The sequence below is a fragment of the Durio zibethinus genome, chromosome 17, assembly GCF_047325235.1.
Source record: "Durio zibethinus cultivar Kanyao isolate XHJ-2024 chromosome 17, ASM4732523v1, whole genome shotgun sequence".
NCBI classification, from domain to species: Eukaryota; Viridiplantae; Streptophyta; class Magnoliopsida; order Malvales; family Malvaceae; genus Durio; species Durio zibethinus.
This window is the reverse complement of record NC_143178.1, coordinates 650,018-667,606: the sequence shown is the minus strand read 5'-3', so window position 1 is coordinate 667,606 and position 17,589 is coordinate 650,018. Positions and strand designations below refer to the sequence as shown.

The 17,589-nt window shown below is 28.8% G+C and overlaps 1 pseudogene; it reads left to right on the top strand.

Annotated features, from left to right (window-relative positions):
- The first annotated feature begins 8,000 nt into the window (after positions 1–8,000).
- On the top strand, positions 8,001–17,438 carry LOC149513933 (serine/threonine-protein kinase RUNKEL-like; annotated as a pseudogene).
- Positions 17,439–17,589: the final 151 nt, after the last annotated feature.

Here is a 17,589-nt window from a genome sequence, read left to right as displayed (position 1 = left end):
CCTTAAGCCGTTAGCCGAGTCGAGACGACGTCCCAAGCCGCTTCTTCGAGCCGTTTCTCTTCCTTGAGTCGAGCCGAACTGAGCCGTACTCTGAGTCGCTCCAATTTTTTTTATATTTTTATATTTTTATATTTTTTTATTAAATTAGGATTATTTAATGTTCTTTTATCTTTATTTTATTCTTATTTTTGTTTTACTTTTTTTTTCACTTTTATTTTGTTTTCTTATTTTATTTTCTTTAAATAAAACCTAAAAAAAATATTTTTGGGGAAAAGTTGAAAGTATCAATTCTCCTTAAAAATAAATTTTCAAAAAAAATATTTTTGAGGAAAAGTTGAAAGTATCAATTTTTCTCAAAAATCAAAGTTTCCAAAAATATTTTTGGGGAAAAGTTGAAAGTATCAATTTTTCTTAAAAATAAATTTTCAAAAAAAAATATTTTTGAGGAAAAGTTGAAAGTATCACTTTTCCTCAAAAATCAAAGTTTCAAAAAAAATTTTTTGGGGAAAAGTTGAAAGTATCAATTTTCCTTAAAAATAAATTTTCAAAAAAAGTTTTTTTTGAGGAAAAGTTGAAAGTATCAATTTTTCTAAAAGAAAATTAAATTTTCTAAAAAATATTTTTGGGGAAAAGTTGAAAGTATCAATTTTCCTTAAAAATAAATTTTCAAAAAAATCAATTTTTGAGGAAAAGTTGAAAGTATCAATTTTTCCTGCACAAAAACAATCATTCTTTTCTTCCTTTTTATTCTTATTTTTATTTTTTTTCTTTAAATAATCCGACGATGGAGCCTCTGCAAGTGAAATAGTAGTTTTTCTTGCATACTCTTGAGGTAAGGGAATTTTCTCAATTTTTTGCTAAAAGTATTAGAGTCAATTGAGAATAATTTTCAATAATTAATTACTTGGTAAAATTTTAAGGCTCATTGGATAACACAAATTTTAAGGTATGATTGTAACCTTCATCACACGTAACCGAACTCTCAAACCCTGTTATGGTTAGTAGACCTGAACCAATTCTTTTAGGGACCCTTAAACTTAGGTGTTCCCTGAAAGGACAGATTCTTTAGGTGGCCAATCACACCTAGATAAAAAAAAAAGATTGGTGGCGACTCCCTTAAGTCAATGTCTAGTGATAGATCCCCAGATCTAGACGTTATGACAAGTGTTATTTTATTTCAAATAAACTTGTATGAACAAAAATAATTGTTTTATGATAGACTAAAAGGTTATAACGATTTGAAGTTTACAATTGTTCAAATAGTCATAACTATTTGAATTAGTTTGATAAATAGATTTATTTTTTAAATCTCTTACTTATTAATTTTTGAAAGATAAATAAATTAGTATTATTTTATTCTGAAAAAACTTGAATGTTCAAATACAATTCTTATATGATGAAACAAAAGGTAATAACTATTTGAAATAAATAATTGTTGACATAGCCATCATTATTTGAATTGATTGGGTAAACAAATTCACTTTTTAAATCACTTATTAAATTTTGAAATATTAATAAATTAGTTTTATTTTATTTTGAATAAGCTTGTATGAACTGAAATGATTGTTTTATGACAAAACAAAAGGTTAGAACAATTTGAAATAGATAGTTGTTTTGAACTACTTCGACAAACAGATTTATTTCTTAAATCTCCTACTTATAAATGTTTGAATTATTAATAAATTAGTATTATTTTATTTCAAATAGGCGTGTATGTTAAAAACAATTGTTTTATGACAAAACAAAATTTCATAACAATTTGAAGTATATAATTGTTCAAATGGCCATAATTATTTGAATCGATTCGATAAATTGACCTATTTTTGTAAATCTCTAACTTATAAATTTTTGAAATATCAATAATATAATATTATTTTATTTCATATAAGCTTTTGTGAATTAGAACAATTGTTTTATGATAAAACAAAAGGTCTTATTTATTTTAAATAGATAATTGTTCAAACAGTCATAACTAGTTGAGCTTGTTCAATAAATAGATTTATTTTTTAAAATTTCTTGTGTATTAATTTTTTTAATGTTAATAAATTAGTATTATTTTATTTTGAATAAGCATGTATGAACTGAAAAAATTATTTTACAATTAAACAAAAGGTCAGAACGATTTGAAATAGATAATTGTTCTGATGGTTTTAACTATTTGAACTGGTTTGGAAAACACATTTATATTTTAAATCTCTTATTAATTTTTAGAATATCTTTAACCTACCAATGTTTTACTATGAATATGCTTGTATGAATAGAAATAATTACTTTGTGACAAAACGAAGATTATAATAATTTGAACTGGTTTGATAAACGGATTAGTTTTAAAATCTCTTATTAATTTTTGAAATATTAAAAAATTAGTATTATTTTATTTTGAATAATTTTGTATGAATAGATACAATTGTTTTACGACAAAACAAAATGTCATAGCAATTTGAAATAGATAATAGTTCATATGGACATGACTATTTGAACTTATTCGATTAACAGTTTTATTTTTTCAATTTTCAACTTATTAGTTTTTAGAATATTAATAAATTAGTATTATTTTATTTCAAATAAAATTGTATGAGTAGAAACAATTGTTTTATGACAAAACAAAAGATTATAACAATTTGAAATAAATAATTGCTCAAATAGTCATAACTATTTAAACTCTCTCGGTAAGCAAATTTATTTTTTAAATATTTTACTTAATAATTTTTGGAATTTTAAAAAATTAGTATAATTTTATTTTGAATAAGCTTTTAACAAAAACAATTGATTTATGACAAAACAAAAGGTCATAAAGATTTAAAATAAATAATTCTTTAAATAGTCATAATTATTTTAATGTGTTTAGAAAACGTATTTAGTTTTTAAATTTTTACTTACTAATTTTTGAAATATTAATAAATTTATATTATTTTATTTTAAATAAGCTTGTATGAACAGAACCAATTATTTTATGACAAAACAAAAGGTAATAATGTTTTGAAATAGATAATTGTTCAGATAGTCATAACTATTTTAATATATTCGGTAAACAGATTCATTTTTTAATTCTCTTACTCATTAATTTTTAGAATATTAATAAATTAGTATTGTTTTCTTTCAAATAAGCTTATATAAACTAAAACAATTGTTTTATTATAAAACAAAAGGTTACAATGATTTGAAATACATAATTATTCAAATAGCATGACTATTTGAACTTGTTCGCAATATATATTTATTTTTTAAATCTTTTACTTATTAATTGTCAAAATATTAATAAATTAATATTATTTTATTTCGAATAAGTTTGTATGAACAAAAACAATTGTTTTATGACAAAATAAAAAGTCATAACAATTTGAAATAAACAATTGTTCAAATAGTCATAAAGATTTGAACTTGTTCGGTCAACATATTTATTTTTTAAATCTTTTGCTTATTAATTGTCTTAATATTAATAAATTAGTATTATTTTATTCGAAATAAGCTTATATGAATAGAAAAAATCATTTTACAAATGGTTATAGTAATTTCAAATAAATAATTTTTGAAATAGTTATAATTATTTAAACTTGTTTGGTAAACAAATTCATTTTTTAAATCTCTTAATTATTAATTTTTGAAATATTAATACCTTAATGTTATTTTATTTTGAATAAGCTTATATGAACTGAAATAATATTTTTATGACAAAACAAAAGGTCATAACAAGCTTGTATGAACTAAAACAATTATTTTATGAGAAAACAAAAGTCATAATGATTCGAAATATATAATTGTTCATATAATCTTAATTGTTTAAACTGCTTCAACAAATAGATTTATTTTATAAATCTCTTAGTTATTAATTTTTGAAATATTATTAAATTAGTATTATTTTATTCTAAATATGCTTATATGGACTAAAACAACTATTTTATAACAAAATAAAAGGTTATAACGATTTGAAATAGATAATTATTCAAATACAAACTAGTTTGGTAAGCAGATTTATGTTTTAAATCTCCTACATATTAATTTTTGAATATTAATAAATTAGAATTATTTTATTCTAAATAGGCTTATACGATGAAAAACAATTGTTTTATGACAAAACAAAAGTTTGTAATGATTTGAAATAGGTAATTATTCAAATTACAATAATTATTTGAACCGATTCGACAAATTGACTTATTTTTTATATCTCTAACTTATCAATTTTTTAACTATTAATAAAGTAATATTATTTTATTTTAAATAAACTTTTATGAACTAAAACAATTGTTTTATGATAAAACAAAAGGTCATATTTATTTTAAATAGATAATTATTCAAAAAGTCATAATTATTTGAACTTATTTAGTAAATGGATTTATTTTTTAAAATTTCTTGTGTATTAATTTTTTGAATGTTAATAAATTAGTATTATTATTTTTTAAATAAGCTTGTATAAATTAAAAAAATTATTTTATGACTAAACAAAAGGTTTTAATGATTTGAAATAGATAATTGTTCTAATAATCTTGACTATTTGAATTGGTTCGATAAACACATTTATTTTTTAAATCTCTTATTAATTTTTAGATATTATTGATTTTGCAATATTTTACTCTGAATAAGCCTGTATGAATAGAAACAATTGTTTTATGACAAAACAAAGATCTTAATGATTTGAACTAGTTCGATCAACAGATTTAGTTTTTAAATCTCTTATTAATTTTTGAAATATTAAAAAATTAGTATTATTTTATTCTTAATAATTTTGTATGAGTAGAAACAATTGTTTTATGATAAAACAAAATATCATAACAATTTGAAATAGATGATAGTTCAAATGAACATGACTATTTGAACTTGTTTGGTAAACAAATTTATTTTTTAAATCTCCAACTTATTAATTTTTAGAATATTAATAAAGTAGTATTATTTTATTTCAAATAAAATTATATGAATAGAAACAATTGTTTTATGATAAAAAAAAAGATAATAATGATTTGAAATAAATAATTGTTCAAATAATCATAGCTATTTAAACTTGCTTGGTAAATAGATTTATTTTTTAAATCTTTTACTTATTAATTTTTGAAATTTTAATAAATTAGTAATATTTTATTTCAAATAGGCTTTTATGAATAGAAAAAATTGATTTATGAGAAAACAAAGGTCCTATTTGAACATGTTTTGAAAACATATTTATTTTTTAAATTTTTACTTATTAATTTTATGAATATTAATAACTTTATAATATTTTATTCAAAATAAGCTTGCGTGAACAGAACCAATTGTTTTATCATGAAACAAAAGTTCATAATATTTTGGAATAGATAATTATTCAGATAGTCATAACTATTTGAACATGTTCGGTAAACATATTCATTTTTTAATTCCCTTACTCATTAATTTTTGGAATATTAATAAATTAGTATTATTTTATTTTGAATAAACTTATATAAATTGAAACAACTGTTTTATTGTAAAACAAAATGTCACAATGATTTAAAATAAATAATTATTTGAATAGTCATGCCTATTTCAACTTGTTCAATAAACATATTTATTTTTTAAATCTTTTACTTATTATTTGTCAAAATATTAGTAAATTAATATTATTTTAATATGAATAGGCTTATATAATCAGAAACAATTGTTTTATGACAAAATAAAAAGTCATAACAATTTAAAATAAAAAATTGTTCAAATAGTCATAAAGATTTGAACTTGTTCGATAATAAATTTATTTTTTAAATCTTTTACTTATTAATTGTAAATTTGTGTTATTTTATTTGAAATAAGCTTGTATAAATAGAAAAGTTTACAGTGATTTCAAATAGATAATTGTTGAAATAGTTATAATTATTTAACCTTGTTCGGTAAACATATACATTTTTTAAATCTCTTAATTATTAATTTTTAGAATATTAATAACTTAGTATTACTTTATTTCGAATAATTTTACATGAACTGAAATAATTTTTTTATGAAAAAATAAAAGATCATAACGATTTAAAATAGATTCAAATAGTCATGACTATTTGATCAAGTTTGGTAAACATATTTATCTTTTAAATTTTTTACTTATTAATTGTCAAAATATTAATAAATTAGTATTATTTTAATCCAAATAAGCTTGTATGAACAGAAACTATTATTTTATAATAGAACAAAATGTCATAACAATTTGAAATAAATAATTCCTCAAATAGTTATAACTATTTGAACTGGTTTGATAAAGAAATTTATTTTTTAAATCTCTTATTAATTTTTGAAATACTAATAGATTAGTATTTTTTTTCGAACAAACTTATATGAATAAAAATATTTATTTTACAACAAAACAAAAGGTCATAACGAATTAAAATAGATAATTGTTCAAATAGTCATAATTATTTGAACTAGTTAAGTAAACAAAATTATTTTTTAAATCTCTTACATATTAATTTTTGAAATATTAATAAATTCATTTATTTTATTCTAAATATGCTATTATGAATTGAAAATATTGTTTTATGGCAAAACAAAAATGATTTAAAATAGATAATTGTTCATTTAGTCTTTACTATTTGATCTAGTTCGATAAACAAATTTATTTTTTAAATCTCTTAGTTATTAATTTTTGCAATATTATTATATTAGTATTATTTTATTTCGAATAAGCTTGTATGAACAAAAATAATTGTTTTATGACAATGTAGACACCCCATTTTGTCCGGGGTCCTTTGTCAATTGAGACTAATTTAAGCCTGGTCATAGGGATTTTTCTTCATTTTTATTTTAGATTTTTTATTTCATATTTATCATTTTTTTATTTTTTTATGGTCTATCTATTGTTTAATTTCTTTTTCTTTCTCCATTATCTGATTAATTTAAAAAAAAAAGAAAAACTGAAAAAATAAGATTAGGATTGGTGCTAATATTTTGATTTGGATGCTAATTAGAATTGAATTGAAACTCTATCAGCATGGATCTATATATCAACAATGAATACATAGAAATAGGGGGATCACCAGAAAAGAGCTTGAGCAGACTTTCTTTGCCAGTGCCGTCAACACCACAACTGTATCACTAAATTTCAACTCCTCTATTATTGCCATCACCAATCAACCAGATACAAATTACAATACCCAATTTTCCATCAATTTCTAGCCATCATACTTAGACCCTAATTGAGCCCTATTTTAAGCCAACAAATCCAAGAATACACAAAGATTAAACAGAAAATCAGATGTCGAAAATAGAAGAAAAACAAAGGGGGAAGCCCCCATCACCACTAGGCCCTCAAGGCCTCTCTTTGGTGGGAAACCTTTCTTTCCTTGACCCTAACCTTCACTCTTACTGAGCTGTATTAGCTCGTACCTATGAGCCAATTGTGAAACTCCAACTTGGGAGCACAGATTGGGTGATGCGGAAGGCAGTTACTGATGCTCTGAGTGCTTTGGCATTGCATTCAAGCAACTTGATTGCAGATAGAGCAGCTTCAACGATAACAGTACTGGAGGGTTACCACTTTGACAGGATGAAACCTGTTAGAGATAGCATGACAGAAACATTGCAATTATGGAAGAAGATTGTAGAAAAAGGGGGAGAAAGGGGACATGGGCAGATTGTTGCCCTTACCAGTCATGCTGCTCCAAAGAACAATATTCTTTTATTCCTTGTCATTCTTTATCTTCTTGGGAGCTCATCATTTAAAAGCAGAGTGGAGACTCATCAGGTCTTGCAGCAGTTGGCAAATCTTATCCAAGTTACGGAGACACCATTCCAAGGACGGGATGACTTCCAAATAACATTATTACGGGTTATGAAATCTATATCTGAGTCTCTAGTAATTCTTGGCAGTCCTAATATTTTTATCAGTGAAATTCTCCCTAGTCTTGTTGTTCTTTACAAGGGCAATAAAGATGGCAATGCGAGATTTTTGTGCCTGAAAATTATGTTTGATGTGATGGTCAATTTCTTGAATGAACCTTCATTAAACAATTAAAGGTCAGAATCTAAAATTCATATCTAACTCTCATTTTCTTCCTCTCTACCCCACCTTGATGGAAGATGAAGATCCCATTCCCATGCATGCGCAGAAGCTTTTACTGATGCTAATTGAGTTTAAGTATATTAAAATCCCTGATATTTTAGATCTGAAAATGGTCTCAAAATGTTTTAAATTTTTGCTTGGCGGTCTGATAAATGCAAATGTAAATAATGTCAAACTGTGTCTCGCTTTGGCTTATGCTCCAGAAATGGATTCTAAGTTACTTTTGCAGCTAAAAATAGTAAAGAAGATTGGGAATCTTTTGGAGTTTGTATATGCAAAGGATATGGAAGATTTTCTTGAACCAACTCTTGGCTTATTTTTTTAGGGCTTAAAAGGCCATGAGACACCAGTTAAGGGAACACCAATTATATGTAAAACATAAATAAAAACTATTGGCAGAGGAGTGGAGGAGAAGCATAAAGATTATTCAAGTGCTATTAAAAGTGTGAACCTCTTGAGGTGTCTAGAATAGCCAAAACAAACTTACAGAAGGAGAATGAGAAGGAAAATTACTGAAGGCCCTTTCCAAATAACTCTGAGAATGAATCTGAAGTTAAAATTGAGAACACTGATATGGAACTTGATTTTGATGAGAACACTGAAAAGAAAGTGCATAAGAAACAAGATGGGTCTCATGTCCTGAATTGTATGACTGAAGACAAGTTTTCAAGTGAGAATTAGCAACAGCTCAAAGTGCAAGAAAGGGATAGTAACATTGACCAATCAGACAGCCCAGCTATGAGTAATTTGGCTACCTCAGATGAATCAAAAGCATATGATCAGGAATTATCATCAAATCATGTTGAAGTGGCTGCTACCCCACCGACTGTCAGTTCTTAACACAGAAACCATAGAATTAAGGAAAGACCAGGTTCTGCCCATGAGTTTGATTATTCAAAATCATCCAATAATATCTCGTAAGTTCTCTGGCATCATTATGATCTTTCTGTAAGACCTATAATGCCAAGCAAAAAAATTGATAAAATGGCAGACGTAATTCCTTCACTACCATTTGAGGCATTGCAGCCATCTGATTTCGTAAAGATATCAAAAGAACAATTGGATGCGCTTAATAATAGGATAATATCAACATTTGGTGGAAATGCTGGTATTGGTGAGAAACAAAATGCTATTAGATACCTTGAGGTGATTTGCTAGTTGAAGTAGTTGTTCTTCACATATATCTTAATTCTTTGAGCTCGAAGAATAAAGAAAAGTTGAAAGTATCAATTTTCCTTGAAAATAAATTTTCTAAAAAATTTTTTGAGGAAAAGTTGAAAGTATCAATTTTTCTTGAAAATAAGCTTTCTAAAAAATATTTTTAGGGAAAAGTTGAAAGTATCAATTTTCCTCGAAATTAAAATTTCTAAAATATATTTTGGGGAAAAGTTGAAAGTATCAATTTTCCTTGTACAAAAGTAATCATTTTTTTCCTTTTTATTTTCTTTAATTTTCTTTAATGTTAATAATCCGACGATGGAGCCTCTGCAAGTGAGACAATAGTTTTCTTACATACTCTTGAGGTGAGGGAATTTTTTCAATTTTTTGTAAAAGTATTAGAGTTAATTGAGAATAATTTCCAATAATTAATTACTTGGTAAAGTTTTAAGGCTTATTGGATAACACAAAATTAAGCTGGTACCATCTTTTGATAGGCATCGTGAGGGTGCTATAACCTTCCTCACACGTAACCAAACTCTCGAACCTTGTTCTGGTTAGTAGATCCGAACCTATTCTTTTAGGGACCCTTAAACTTAGGTGTTCCCTGAAAGGATAGATTCCTTAGGTGGCCAATCGCACCTAGATAAAAAAGATTGGTGGCGAATCCTTCAAGTCAATGTCTAGCGATAGATCCCCAGATCTAGACGTTATGACAGCTTGGCGACTCCACTGGGGACGTCCGAGAGTCAGGCCAGCAAATAAATTTGTGTTATCCAAAAGCTTAATAAAATTGAACCTTTTGTATAGATTTTTTATTCATTCATGTTTATTTACTTTATTAATTATGTCATTCATATGCATATGCATAACATGAGCTCTATACCCGAGCTTCATCCCTCTAGGAGGGAGTAAAGTACCTATTGCTTTTGTGAGGTTTAATACCTCCGTAATGGCTAGTGAAATACTCCCATTCAAATTGAACCTTTTTCGCTTGTAGCTTGTAATGGGTGAGGATTAGGGTGCCTTACTAGTCTGTGATGGACAATGATGTAAGGAGCAATTTGGAAACTTTTAGACTTTAACCTTGAACCACATATAGTGAACCTTAAAAGTGCCTAAACCTAAAATAGAGCTCTTTCTGCCCAATGATAGGTATACCTTGAAACTAGGACACAAAAAGGGTGTTTATCTAATCATTTTAATTGTCTGACTTTGTGCATCATTTTTATTATCATATGTAACATTATGCATCGGCATCACTTTCATTTCATCTATGAAATTACCTATGTTGTTTGTCTAATTTTATGCATCTACATTATTTTCATGATCATGTTTTAACACAATCATTTGCATCCATTTCATATTGGATTTCACCCATAAAAATGTACATTTCATCCATGCATCAACGTATCATACATAAAACATAGCATAGCATTTCTAATCATAATTGTGGTACTAAAGGTTCAAGGATAGCTCTACCAAGCAACCCCACTCACCAATACAATACAAGAGCTCGAGCCAAACAAATGGAATAAGAAAATTCCAATCATCTCGAGAGATTAGAGAAAGCTCAGGAGAAGTTAGAAAAAGAGTTAAATAAGATATTAGAGGCTTTGAACAAGCTAAACAAGGGGAAGGCAATAGAGAAGAATGCTAGCTAACAAGAGGAGGATGACCCACTGTACCCTCTTGATTTCTAGCCACATCAAGACATCAAGTCTAATATGTACAAGGTCTACCATCACAACAGTTCACCTATCTTGTAAGGTACACATATCCCAGAATGCCATGAGATTCAAATCAGGATGGTACCAAAGTTATATAAATTCTATCTTTACTGAAAAGGCAATAAAACCAATATCAGTCTCTAATTTGGATAATCTAAAAGAATAAAAAAAAAATTGAGGGCCAAAGAGAAGGAGCTTTAGAAGCCTTAAAAGCTGAACAAAAGATAAACTTGTTAGAAGAAAGGCTACGAGTAGTGGAAGGAGTGGGTTTTTATGGTTCTGTCGATGTTGATGGACTTTGTTTAGTCCCGGATACGGTTATCCCTCTGAAGTTTAAAGTGCCAAAGTTTGAGAAATACGATGGTACAAGATGTCCAAAAACTCACATTACTATGTAATGTCAAAAAATGGCTGTCCATGCCAATAATGAAAAGCTCTTGATGAACGTCTTTGAAGATAACCTAATAGGCTCTGCTGCTAGATGGTATGTCCAGTTGGACAGGACTCACATTTCATTCTTGAAGCGATATGGCTCATGCTTTCATTAGTCAATACCAGTATATAATAAACTTGGCCCCTGATCATCTTTCTTTATAGAATATGGAGAAGAAAGCAACTGAATCATTAAAAAAATATGCCCAACGGTGGAGGGATGTGGTTTTTCAAGTACAATCGCCTTTGACTGAAAAAGAGACCATCGTATTGTTTGTCAACACTTTGAAATTCCCTTATTATGAAAAGATGATGGGGAATGCCATAAAGAATTTCATTGACAAGGTGATCTTAGACGAAATCATTGAGAATGCCATTAAAAAATGGCAAGCTGAAATGAGAAAAAACCAAGAAAGCACCCTAGAAGAAAGAGACTGAAGTTCAAGCTACAGGTTTTGACAAACAGTTCGGGGGATATCAACCCTATCCACCCCAAGATTATTCTCCATACTATCCTACTATCAGTAATGCTTCATCTTATCCATACCAACTAGCCCCACAACCACCTAATTCATCCACATACCAGCCCATTTTTATCCCCCCAAGCTCTCACATACAGCCTTAACATTCAAACTCCTGTAAGACCTTAAATTTATCCTGTTAGCCTTGCAAGTGGTTTATGAGAGCAACAGACTATTCAAGAAAAGCTTGTATTTGATCCAATCCCCATGACTTATATAGAGTTATATCGAGAACTCTATAATAGCCACTTGATTGCCCCTAGCCGTGTGGAGCCACTCAAGCCACCCTATCCTAAATGGTATGATCCTACAGCTCACTGTGACTATCACTGAGAATTGCTGGCCATTTCATTAAAAATTGCACTGCTCTAAAGCATAAGGTGCAACGATTAATCAAGGATAGAATGGTAAGTTTTGATCAAGGAAGAGCAATAACACCTAATATTAGTGGTAATCCATTGCCTAATCATAATGTCAATGCTCTGAATGAGAATCAAGAATATGTTAATTCAAGAAGGCCTGAAGAGTCACAATGAATCAAGGGGGCGAGATAAAAATCCTTCACCTGATTGCACAAGGGCATGATTTCAAAGAAGGATGTTAAAACTGGTTGAATGCTACTTGTCATTCTAAGAGTTCTTTTAAAGTAATGTTAGGATTTCTTTTTTGCAATATGATTTCACTTGTTATCATTTTAATAAAGGCAAGTTAATGCATTTCATTATATTTTCCCTTTCACTCGACCATGCTCTGTTACCTCTCATAACTTTACATTCCCATTCTCAAATTTCAGATGATGAATATTTAGACAATGATAACAATAATTCTGGGATTTAATTTTGAGAACTCATCCACATTAATATGAGGAGATAGTTTGAACAAAAAAAGTAAGTTGTTACCATAGGTGAAATATATATGTCTTGAAGATGTGCAATCTTTTATACAGGTTCATGAGCTTTGTTCAATAGATGATGTTCAAGAAAAGTATTCACAATTGAGATGAAAAATGGCCATATTTCTTTTACCACTCAAAAAACCACTCATTGCTACCCTTTTTGAGCCTATTATGATTTCTTTTTCTAAAGAACCCCAACCAAAGGTCATCCTCTACACTGGAGGGTAATTTTTGAAAAAAAAATCACAAAAGGCCTCAAAGATGGAAAGAGAAAGAAAAGCAAAAGAAAAATAAATGCCACACATGATTTGGGATAAAGTAATGAGAATCCCTTATGCGAGGAAAGAAAAAATAGTGAAACAATGTGGGGGCAAAATGCCAAGTTGCATCAAATGATCCTTTGGTTTTGAACTTTTTTAATACATGTTTTGAGCTTATTATATCTATTTCTTTTATGACCCCTCACCTTGACCTACATTACGACCTTGAAAAGTCCATTTGGATCAAGTGTGAATGCTCAAATTGAATGATCATATACTGGGCAAAGACATGCTCATGATGAAACAATGGAATCATGCTACATTACTCTAAAGTTTGATGTGTGGAAGATATCAACAATGGATGAAAAAAAAAATGATGAAAAAATTTAAAAAAAATAGAGGAAAAAAGAAAAAAAGAAGAAAAAAAATGAGAAAATGAAAAAAGAGATTCAAATTGAAAACCTAAAAGGGTGATTTTGGTAGAAAAAGATCTAGGTCAAATTGTTCACATGGATGGAAGATTAAAGACATCTGAAGATCCCTCAAAGACTGGGGCAAAGTTCACCAAGCTCAAAATGACTTCAACAGTAAATGAAATGAGTTTTTGAAAAAGAATCCTAGATTAATATTGAGAATTGTCTGAATATTCATCGTTTGGACATACCATTCATCCCAATGACATGTATCCAATTTATTTCCTTTCCCATTTGTTTTGTACTAAAATAGATCTTCATTGATTATCTTTACCATATTCACCTTATGTTCTCTTATTGTTACATCCCTAAAATAAATCAAGAAAATGTATAAGTGCATTATATTTGTCAAGAATTGAAATGATGATGAATGAATGATAATGTGCATAAAAAAATCTTGCATTCCTTTAAAGAGAAATATAAGAAGAGGGTGGTAACAAAATGAAGAAATGGTAGAAACCTAAAAGAGATGATTTGGAAGGATATATGATGATGGATTGGATAATAAAATGAAGATAGGTCAAATCTTGAAAAGTGCTATAATTAAGTGATGAATATGGGGATGTAGTGGTCGGTATAACCTATGAGTTATGATTAAGTGATGAAAATGATATGGGGCAATAGACAAAACTGGTGCTGAAAGTTTATGAATGATGACCAAGTGACAGGTGATGAAATTTGTTTTAAAATGGCTAGTATTGAGAAGCTTATGAACGATGACCAAGTGACAGAACATGAAATTTATTTTGAAATGGTTAGTGTTGATAAGCTTGGCATGTAGGGTAATAGGTAAAATTTATTGGTGCTAAGAAACCTCCAGATGGTGATCAAGTAATGGAAACAATGATGATCAGTTGATGAAGCTTGTTTCAAAATGTTGAGAAGTTAAACAAAGGGAGAATGTGAGATGGTAGGGTCTTGAGGACCATATTCCATAATTATTTAAGATTTTATGACATTATTGACATTCGCATTACATGCAACATGTTGGTATCATTACTTGAATAGTACATGTACATAATTTAATGAATTAAACTTTGTTTGGACATGTATGGCACTATGAGAATCTAGGTTGTTGCATTTGCATCATTAAGAAGGCATTTGCATTTTTGATCATAACATTCATTCATGCAAATTTTTGAGTCACTTGAAAAACAAATTGTGAATATTTTAATGAGAATTTTTGAGAACTAAAATGAGAATCTTTAAGGAGTGAAAACCCTAAAGTTCATCGAATGTGAATCTTGGAACAAATGAAAAGTTTTGAACTTTTGGATGTGAATCTCCAAAATACAAAGCTTCAACTTTTTGGATATGAATTCTAAAGTTTTAAATGAGAACCTTTGAACTTAGATGTGAAACTCTAAGTTTTATTGCTGAGCCTTTGAACTCAAATGAGAAGCTTTGAATGTTTGGATGTGAATCCCAAGCTTGCCAAATGTGAACCTTTAAAAAGCCTTGAACTTTTGGATGTGAGCCTCCAAAATTCAAATGAGGATTTTTGATACGAGTCTTGCAAGTTGCAAATGCAAATCTTGAGATCTTGCAAATTTGAATGAAGCTGAAATTTTGAGAATCAAATTTTAGTAAATTCTTGCAAAGTTGGAAGGTTCTTGTGAATCTGAACCTATGAATGTTGAACTCAAATTGTGAATTTTTGAGTTCCCATTACAAAATTTCTTCAATCACGATCTATAACTCCTTTGGACATGATTGTCAATGAGCAATTTACTTTTCCAAAGTTCCGTTGCCTCTGTTTAGAGGAGCAATTTACTTTTCAAAGTTGTGGAGCCTCTGATTAGAGGAACCATTTATTTTTCAAAGTCATGGTTGCCTCTGTTTAGAGGAGCAATTTATTTTTCTAAAGTCATTGAGCCTCTGATTAGAGGAGCCATTTATTTTTCCAAAATTATTGAGCCTCTGTTTAGAGGAGCCATTTATTTTTCTAAAGTCGTTGAGCCTCTAATTAGATGAGTCATTTATTTTCCAAAATTATTGAGCATTTGTTTAGAGGAGCCATTTATTTTTCCAAAATCGTTGAGCCTCTGCTTAGAGGAGCTTTGATCAAAATTAAAAGTAATAAAAATAATAAAAAAAACAAAAAAATAAAAAATAAGTTGCCTTTGTTTAGAGGAGCTTTGTTTATGTTTCTCAAAGTCATTGAGCCTCTGCTTAGAGGAGCTTTGATCAAAATTTAAAAAAAAAATAAAAAAAAGCAAAAAAAAAGGGCAAAAAAAATTTAGTTAAGTCTTGAATGGGTGTCTACGTCTTTGCACAATTTCTATTTCACAGAAAATATGCAAAGAGGGGAAGCTGTAGACACCCCATTTTGTTCGGGGTTCTTTGTCAATTAAGACTAATTTAAGCTCGATCGTAGGGATTTTTATTCTTTTTTATTTTAGATTTTTTATTTCATATTTATCATTTTTTTATTTTTTTATGATCTATCTATTGTTTAATTTCTTTTTCTTTCTCTATTATCTAATTAATTTAAAAAAAAAAGCTAAAAAAATGAGATTAGGATTGGTGCTAATCTTTTGATTTGGATGCTAATTAGAATTGAATTAAAACTCTATCAGCATGGATCTATATATCAACAATGAATACACAGAAATGGGAGGATCACCAGAAAAGAGCTTGAGCAGACTTTCTTTGCCAGTGCTGTCAACACCATAGCTGTATCACTAAATTTCAACTCCTCTGTCATTGCCATCACCAATCAACCAGATACAAATTACAATACCCAATTTTCCATCAATTTCCAATCATCATACTCAGACCCTAATAGAGCCCCATTTTAGGCCAACAAATCCAAGAATACACAAAGATTAAACAAAAAATTAGATGCAAAAAATAGAAGAAAAACAAAGAGGGAAGCCCCCATTGCCACTAAGCCCTCAAGGCCTCTCTTTGGTGGGAAACCTTCCTTTCTTTGACCCTGACCTTCACTCTTACTAGGTTATATTAGCTCGTACCTACGAGCCAATTGTGAAACTCCAACTTAGGAGCATAGATTGGGTGATGCGGAAGGCAGTTGCTGATGCTCTAAGTGCTTTGGCACTACATTCAAGCAACTTGATTGTAGATAGAGCAGCTTCAACGATAACAGTACTGGAGGGTTACCACTTTGACAGGATGAAACCTATTAGAGATAGCATGACAGAAGCATTGTAATTATAGAAGAAGATTGCAGGAAAAGAGGGAGAAAAGAGACATGGGCAGATTGTTGCCCTTACCAGTCATGCTGCTCCAAAGAACAATATTCTTTTATTCCCTATCATTCTTTATCTTCTTGGGAGCTCATCATTTAAAAGCAGAGTGGAGACTCATCAGGTCTTGTAGCAGTTGGCAAATCTTATCCAAGTTACGGAGACACCATTTCAAGGACGAGATGGCTTCCAAATAACATTTTTACGAGTTATGTAATCTATATTTGAGGAGTTTTCAGTAATTCTTGGCAGTCCTAATATTTTTATCAATGAAATTCTCCTTAGTGTTGCTGTTCTTTACAAGGGCAATAAAGATGGCAATGCAAGATTTTTGTGCCTGAAAATTATGTTTGATGTAATGGTCAATTTCTTAAATGAACCTTCATTAAACAATCAAAGGTTAGAATCTGAAATTCATATCTAACTCTCATTTTCTTCCTCTCTACCCCACATTGATTAAAGATGAAGATCCCATTCCCATGCATGCGTAGAAGCTTCTACTGATGCTATTTGAGTTTGAGTATATTAAAATCCCTGATATTTTAGATCTGAAAATGGTCTCAAAATGTTTTAAATTTTTGCTTGGCGATCTGACAAATGCAAATGTAAACAATGTCAAACTGTGTCTGGCTTTGGCTTATGCTTCAGAGATGGATTCTAAGTTACCTTTGCAGCTAAAAATAGTAAGGAAGATTGGGAATCTTTTGGAGTTTGTATATGCAAAGGATATGGAAGATTTTCTTGAACCAACTCTTGGCTTATTTTTTTAAGGCTTAAGAGGCCATGAGACACCATTTAAAGGAACACCAATTGGATGTAAAACGTAAATAAAGACTACTGGCAGATGAGTGAAAGAAAAGCATAAAGATTATTCAAGTGTTATTAAGTGTGTGAACCTCTTGAGGTTGTCTAGAATAGCCA